Source organism: Eutrema salsugineum, unplaced genomic scaffold (assembly GCF_000478725.1).
Source record: "Eutrema salsugineum unplaced genomic scaffold, Eutsalg1_0 scaffold_3, whole genome shotgun sequence".
Taxonomy (NCBI): Eukaryota; Viridiplantae; Streptophyta; class Magnoliopsida; order Brassicales; family Brassicaceae; genus Eutrema; species Eutrema salsugineum.
Genome location: NW_006256756.1, coordinates 16,486,146 through 16,491,940, shown reverse-complemented (window position 1 = coordinate 16,491,940; position 5,795 = coordinate 16,486,146). Strand labels below are relative to the sequence as shown.

Sequence of the window (5,795 nt, the reverse complement as noted above, 5' to 3'; positions counted from 1 at the left end):
GGGGGCTTCATCAAAGTTGGAGAAGATTGGATGATGGTTCCATAGCAAGTGGAATAACGGAATTAGGACGCGTGAGCAGAAAGTTGAGCTCGTCGGAAGAAACCCCTGTCTCGCTGCCGTCTTGGGCCGACCCGATGAGCTCCGAAGAATGCAAAGGACGGCGCACTTCCAGGACGATTCGGTTTACGAGGCCTTCATGAGAATCAGAGATATTTGAGTCCTCGTTCCAGAACGTCCAAGATCATTCAATTCGGATCTATGAGCAAGAAGTTACCGTTTCCGGAATGGACACATGTCTAGACGCCTCTCTCTGATCGTGTAAATGCACTGCGGAGATGAGCCCTCCAGGAAGCCTTCCACTTCCCAAGCGCCGATAGTTTCTCCACCAAAGATTGAGCTGAATGAGTTATATTTCTCATGGAACTGGTTTTAGGTCATTTGGAGTTATGAGCTGAAAGTTACACTGAACAGAAGAGAAGATGGTCAATTCCGGTTTTAAGAGATGCGACTGTAAGCTAAGTGTTGTCTCCTACCTCGGCCTGAATACCTCGGCATGTATGCCGAGGAGGCATGTTTACGAAGCCTTGGGACTATACCTCGAGGTAGGACTTCGGTCTTTCAACACCAAGGCTCCCTTGATCACCAAAATGATCACAAAACGACTAAGTGTTGAAGCAGACCTTGGCGTGAACCCTTCAGCATGTTATGCCGAGCTCCTATGTTACACAAACCTCGGGTACCAAGCCCCTCGGCATGTTATGCCGAGGTCCTCATCTCTCCAACCCAGATCACAAACAAACCCTCTTCACGTTTCAAAGCTTTAACCGGATCAAAGGCCAAGTCTCATGCATGTTCTTCAAGTGTTCATCAAAGTTTCAACCCAGCACATGACCCCCTGGTGTATGGCCCTCGGTGTGAGACTTCTTCAGATGGCGAGGGGTGGCTCCAGCAACCCAGAAAGGGCGGGTCAGTACCCAGTTTGTCCTGGGCTGACCCGGCCCACACCCTTTTATATAAATAGTTTTTAGAGACTAAAACCCTAGTTATCCATTATCTTATCCTTTATCTTAGTTTCTCTTTGGTTTCTCTTTCCTTATCTGTGTAAAACCGACGTGATTAAGAGATATCTAAGAGATTTCATTATCTTAAAGCTGTTTCTTATCATTTCATCATCTGATCTCAACTTCTAATCATGATTAACATCACCTCTTGCAAAGGAAATGGTGTGTTAATCATGATTAGTGAGTAGTTATCTTTTAAGCTTCTAGGTGTGTAGATTAGGGTGCTTAGATGATCGGTTTATGATGTTTAGATTCTAGATCTTCATTTCCTTTCCTTAGTTAGCTGCTCTTAATGCTAGATCTTTGCACATCACTCTGATCTAGAGCTTCATTTCTCCACCCACAAGGTGTTTGATGAAATGTCTGAATGAGCTAAGCTAAGGGTTTATGCCTTTTTCATCATGGGAATGATTTGTTAAATGCATGAATGACATATTAGAACTGTTTCTTAATGCTCACTGATTCATATTTCACAAATGATGATTTGGTTTGAAAGTGGATTAGTGTAGAGATTAGTGCCTTCATGAGAGGATTAGTCTAGATTTGATTTCTAAGTTAATTGGTTTTGAGATCATGTGATTGCTTGTTGCTGCTTTCTGTGTAAGATTCGGTCTCTTTGAAATAGAAACCGTTTGGTCATTATTAGACTTGATACTTTATGCTTGTTGATTGCTTGATCTTGCTTAAGGTGAATTAATCTTGATTAAGTGATTTACAAAGAGATTATTGTCATGGGAATGAATTAATCTGCTTTTGAAGTCTAGACTAAAGAGTACCTTGCATTGCATTATTGTTCTTAGCATCATGAATAAATCTCTAAAGCACCCTAAGCAATGATCACATCTAGAGGTTTAGCTTTCTCTTTGTTTTGAATCTGAGTCTTTGTTTTGTTGTCTTGTTGCTTGTTCTTAAATTACTGCTTGTTTTTTTTGTTTGTTTTATGTTTTAGATCACCTTGTTACCAACTCATCTGCTTGTTAGACTTGAATTAAGATAGCTCCTCATAGTTTTAGTGTCTAGAATCTCTCCATTTGGATTGATACCTCAAGTACTACAATGACATGAGTAGTTGAGGAATTGATCAAGGATTGAAAAATTCCTGCTATCATAAGGTGAGTTGCGTGTTCTCCAAGTGTTTCTCAAAGACCGCCTTGGCCTTGTCTAGGATTTTCTTTTTGAAACGCCCTGGGAACGGTATCTTGGGTTGATAAGGTGGTGGTGGAACATAGGGCTTTTCAAGCTCGGTTGTCTTTTCCACCTCTTTTCCTTTGTCCTTGATCGGTTCCTTCTCTAAGACCGCTTCTTTACACGCATCGTCTGAGGCTGCCTCCCCCTCTAATTGCTCATTGGCCTCAATGAGCTTTGTCTTAGGCGTTGGAGTTTGTAATTCCTTACCACTCCTCAATGTGATGGCGTTCACATACTCTTTAGGGTTCGGCTCCGGTTTACCTGGTAAAGCTGGGCCTCTTGATGATGTAGAAGCTTGATTCTGCTTAAGCTCTCTGATATCTTGCTGCATTGTCGCGTGCTGGCTCTCAACCCTTTGCTGGCCCTGTAACAGTTGCTGTAGTATCCCACAAACGTCGTTCCCCATTTGATTCTGACCTGTTCCCTGAATCTGTTGTTGATTACCCATCGGCAGCGGATGGAACCCTGGTGGAAACTTGTGTTGCAGCGGTTGGTTGTTGAAGTTGTTACTCTGAGCCGCTTGATTCTGCTGAGTGTAGCCGTGCTGTTGCCCACTGAACTGTTGCTTGGGCTGGAAGGTATTCTGCCTTTTGAGCATAGCTTTGTTGTTGTTGTTGAGCAGGGTACACTTGGTCTTGAGGGTTAGCTACATTCGGGTTTCTGTATGAGAGGTTTGGGTTACTGTTGTAGTTGTTAAACCGCTGATACCTCTGCTGATTCCCTATGTAATTCAGCTCCTCTTGTGTTAGACCATCTTCATTGACATTGTCAAAACTTGGCCCTTGCTCATCAAACTCGCCTTCAAAGTGTATTGGCTTTTGAGTCGCCATCAAAACCTTGTCAAGCTTACTCTGAAGCTCTCTTATATCATTTTTCATGCGCTGTTCATCACTAGATCCCTCTGTACGGTTTGCTCTATCAAAGTCCTCTCCATACGTGTCATTGGACATGGCTAGGTTCTCAACTAGTTCCATTGCCGCAGTGATCTCTTTTCCAAGAAAATTCCCATTTGAAGCTGTATCGAGTTGGTTTCTAATCTTGGGGAGTGCACCTCGGTATAAAGTACTCAAGAGGGATGCCTCTGAGAAGCCGTGGTGTGGGCATTGGTTAGTGTAGCTTCTAAACCGTTCCCAAGCTTCACTAAAGCTCTCGTTATTGTGCTGCGTGAAACTTGAGATCTGATTCCTGAGCTTAGCCGTGCGTGATGTGGAAAAAAACTTTGATAAGAACGCCAGTTTACACTGCCCCCAGGTTTGTATAGAACCCCTCGGTATATTCTTTTCCCACTGGTGTGCTTTATCACCGAGGCTGAAAGGGAACAAGCGTAGCTTGAAGCTATCTTCGGAGACGCCATTTATCTTGGTTAAGTCGCAAACCCGATCAAATTGATCTAGATTCTCGAGAGGGTCTTCTCCAGCCAGACCGTGGAACTTTGAGTTTTGCACCATATTGAGCAGGGACGCTTTAACTTCAAAGTTGTTGTTTTGAACTGGTGGAGCTTGAATCCAAGCTCGGTATTGGTGCGCATTAGCTCGGTCATTCTCTCCAACACAGATTGGAGGATGTTGTCTCTGAACTTGGGGCGATGGCGGATGAACATGATGGGCTTGTTGTTCATTTCTATTCGCTTGGTGTTGGTTTTGCTGAGCAAGCCGTTCGTTTCTTTGAGCTTGTTGCTGATTAACATAGGCTTGTTGTTCATTTCTTCCTGCCTGCGCCTCATTAGCCTGAGCCTGGTGCTCGGCTGCCTGAGCCTGTTGCTCCATTCTCTGTTTTTCTGCCATTCCAAGTCTGTCAAAGTGCCGTTCTCTCTCGCGAGCTCGCCTTTCTAATCTGTCGATGTTATCGTCGTATGGGAAAAGCGATCCTGTGCTCCGAGACCTGGTATTCATGCACCTGAAAACAAAAGAAGAACTTGGAAAGAAGTTAGTAAAACAAAGGAAAGAAAAGCTTGAACTCAAGAACAAACAAGAGACTAATGCTCCTACAAGTTGGCAACGGCGCCAATTGATAACTAAGAGTTTTCAGGCTCTTAGAAGGGTTATCAATCCCCTTGTCAAAGTAGTATAAGGGGTGTCAAACCAAGCTTGTAAACGAGACACTAGCCTATGTCATTTGTTCACTTAAGTCAAGACAAGATGATAAAAGTTTGGTGACGATGATTAACAGGCAAATGAGCAATAAAGTTAAATAAAAGCAGAGATTTAAACTAATCAAGATGCAAATAACAAACAGGTGATTCAGATGATGGTAATGAATGATAAAGGCAGAAGCTTTAGACAGGATATTTGACTCGGGTGCTTCCAAGTTAGACTAAGGGGCTAATGAATCATTTTATCAAGCGATTCATTTGACTTTGAACTCAAGGCACGTTAATCTTCTCATGAAAGTATTAAACGTCTAAACTGATCCTCTTTCATACCAAAATCCCTTTTGAGAAGCACGAATCAGTCAGCAATAAGAATCGGTTCAAAAACGTCATTTAAGAGAACAAACTATCACTCTCGCGATGAAAGACTCTTTAACCCTTAACCGAGTGGTTCAGACATTTCTACAAACACTTCTGATGCGAGATATGTCTCAGATCTGAACCTCAAGTGATGTGCTTGGATCCAGCTTAGAGATCTCGTCGGTTAAGGAATGAAACATGCAAGACTAGACACCTAAACCCATTAATCCACCTTGAAAGCACCCTAATCTACCTATCTAAAGCCGCTTAAACGACTACTCACTGATCATAACGAGCTCACTAAGTCCTTTGCAAGACGTGTAGCTAGTCATGATAAGGAGTTTGATGTTGGATGATAAAAGAAATAAAGAAAGAACAAGATTCTGATGAAAAAACGAGATATCGGATTAGATTAATCAAGTTTCATGAAAGAGGCAAGTTCTTAGAGCTAAAAACAGATAAGAGATAAGATAACTAGTTTTTTAGTCTCAAAATGTATTTATAGCAAAGGGAACGTGTCGCGGGTCAGCCCGGAACAAACCGGGTACTGAACCGCCTTCTTGGGTTGATGGGAGAGTGCCACGGTGTGTCGGAAATTGATGCCGAGGTCTTCATGCCGAGGCGTGCACGTGAGTCAGGATCCAGATGAAGATCTCGTGAAGAACACGTGAAGAACATGCATGAACCCTAGTCTTTGATCTATCCTCACGTGTATGTTCTTGAGCCATTCTGTTCTTGATTCTGGGTTCATGATAAGGGACCTCAAGATAAAATGTCGAGGGGTCATGATGTCGAGGTGCTTGGGAGAACACAGTCCGGCATGCACGCCGAGGTCACTACACCGAGGTGTACTTTCAACACTTAGTCGTTTCCAGCTTCAGTTCTTACGTAAGCATGCCTCGATCTAACCATGCCAAGGCTTTGGCACGAGGTCTAGTCCAGAATACTTCCAAGATATGAGCCTCGACTTGAGTGATGCCAAGGTAAAGATACCGAGGCTTGTGAGAATACTTAGCGCGTATCGCAACTCTTTTAGGCTTGTATCGACCATGTCAGCTTCCGGAAGCAGTAACTTTCAGCACACGACTCCAATTGCT

General features: G+C 43.2%; 1 non-coding gene across 1 annotated transcript; it reads left to right on the top strand.

Moving 5' to 3' along the window:
* The first annotated feature begins 3,335 nt into the window (after nt 1–3,335).
* On the top strand, nt 3,336–3,442 carry LOC112085927. The gene has a single exon (XR_002899205.1). It is a non-coding gene; the product is annotated as a small nucleolar RNA R71 (small nucleolar RNA).
* The last annotated feature ends 2,353 nt before the right edge of the window (nt 3,443–5,795 follow it).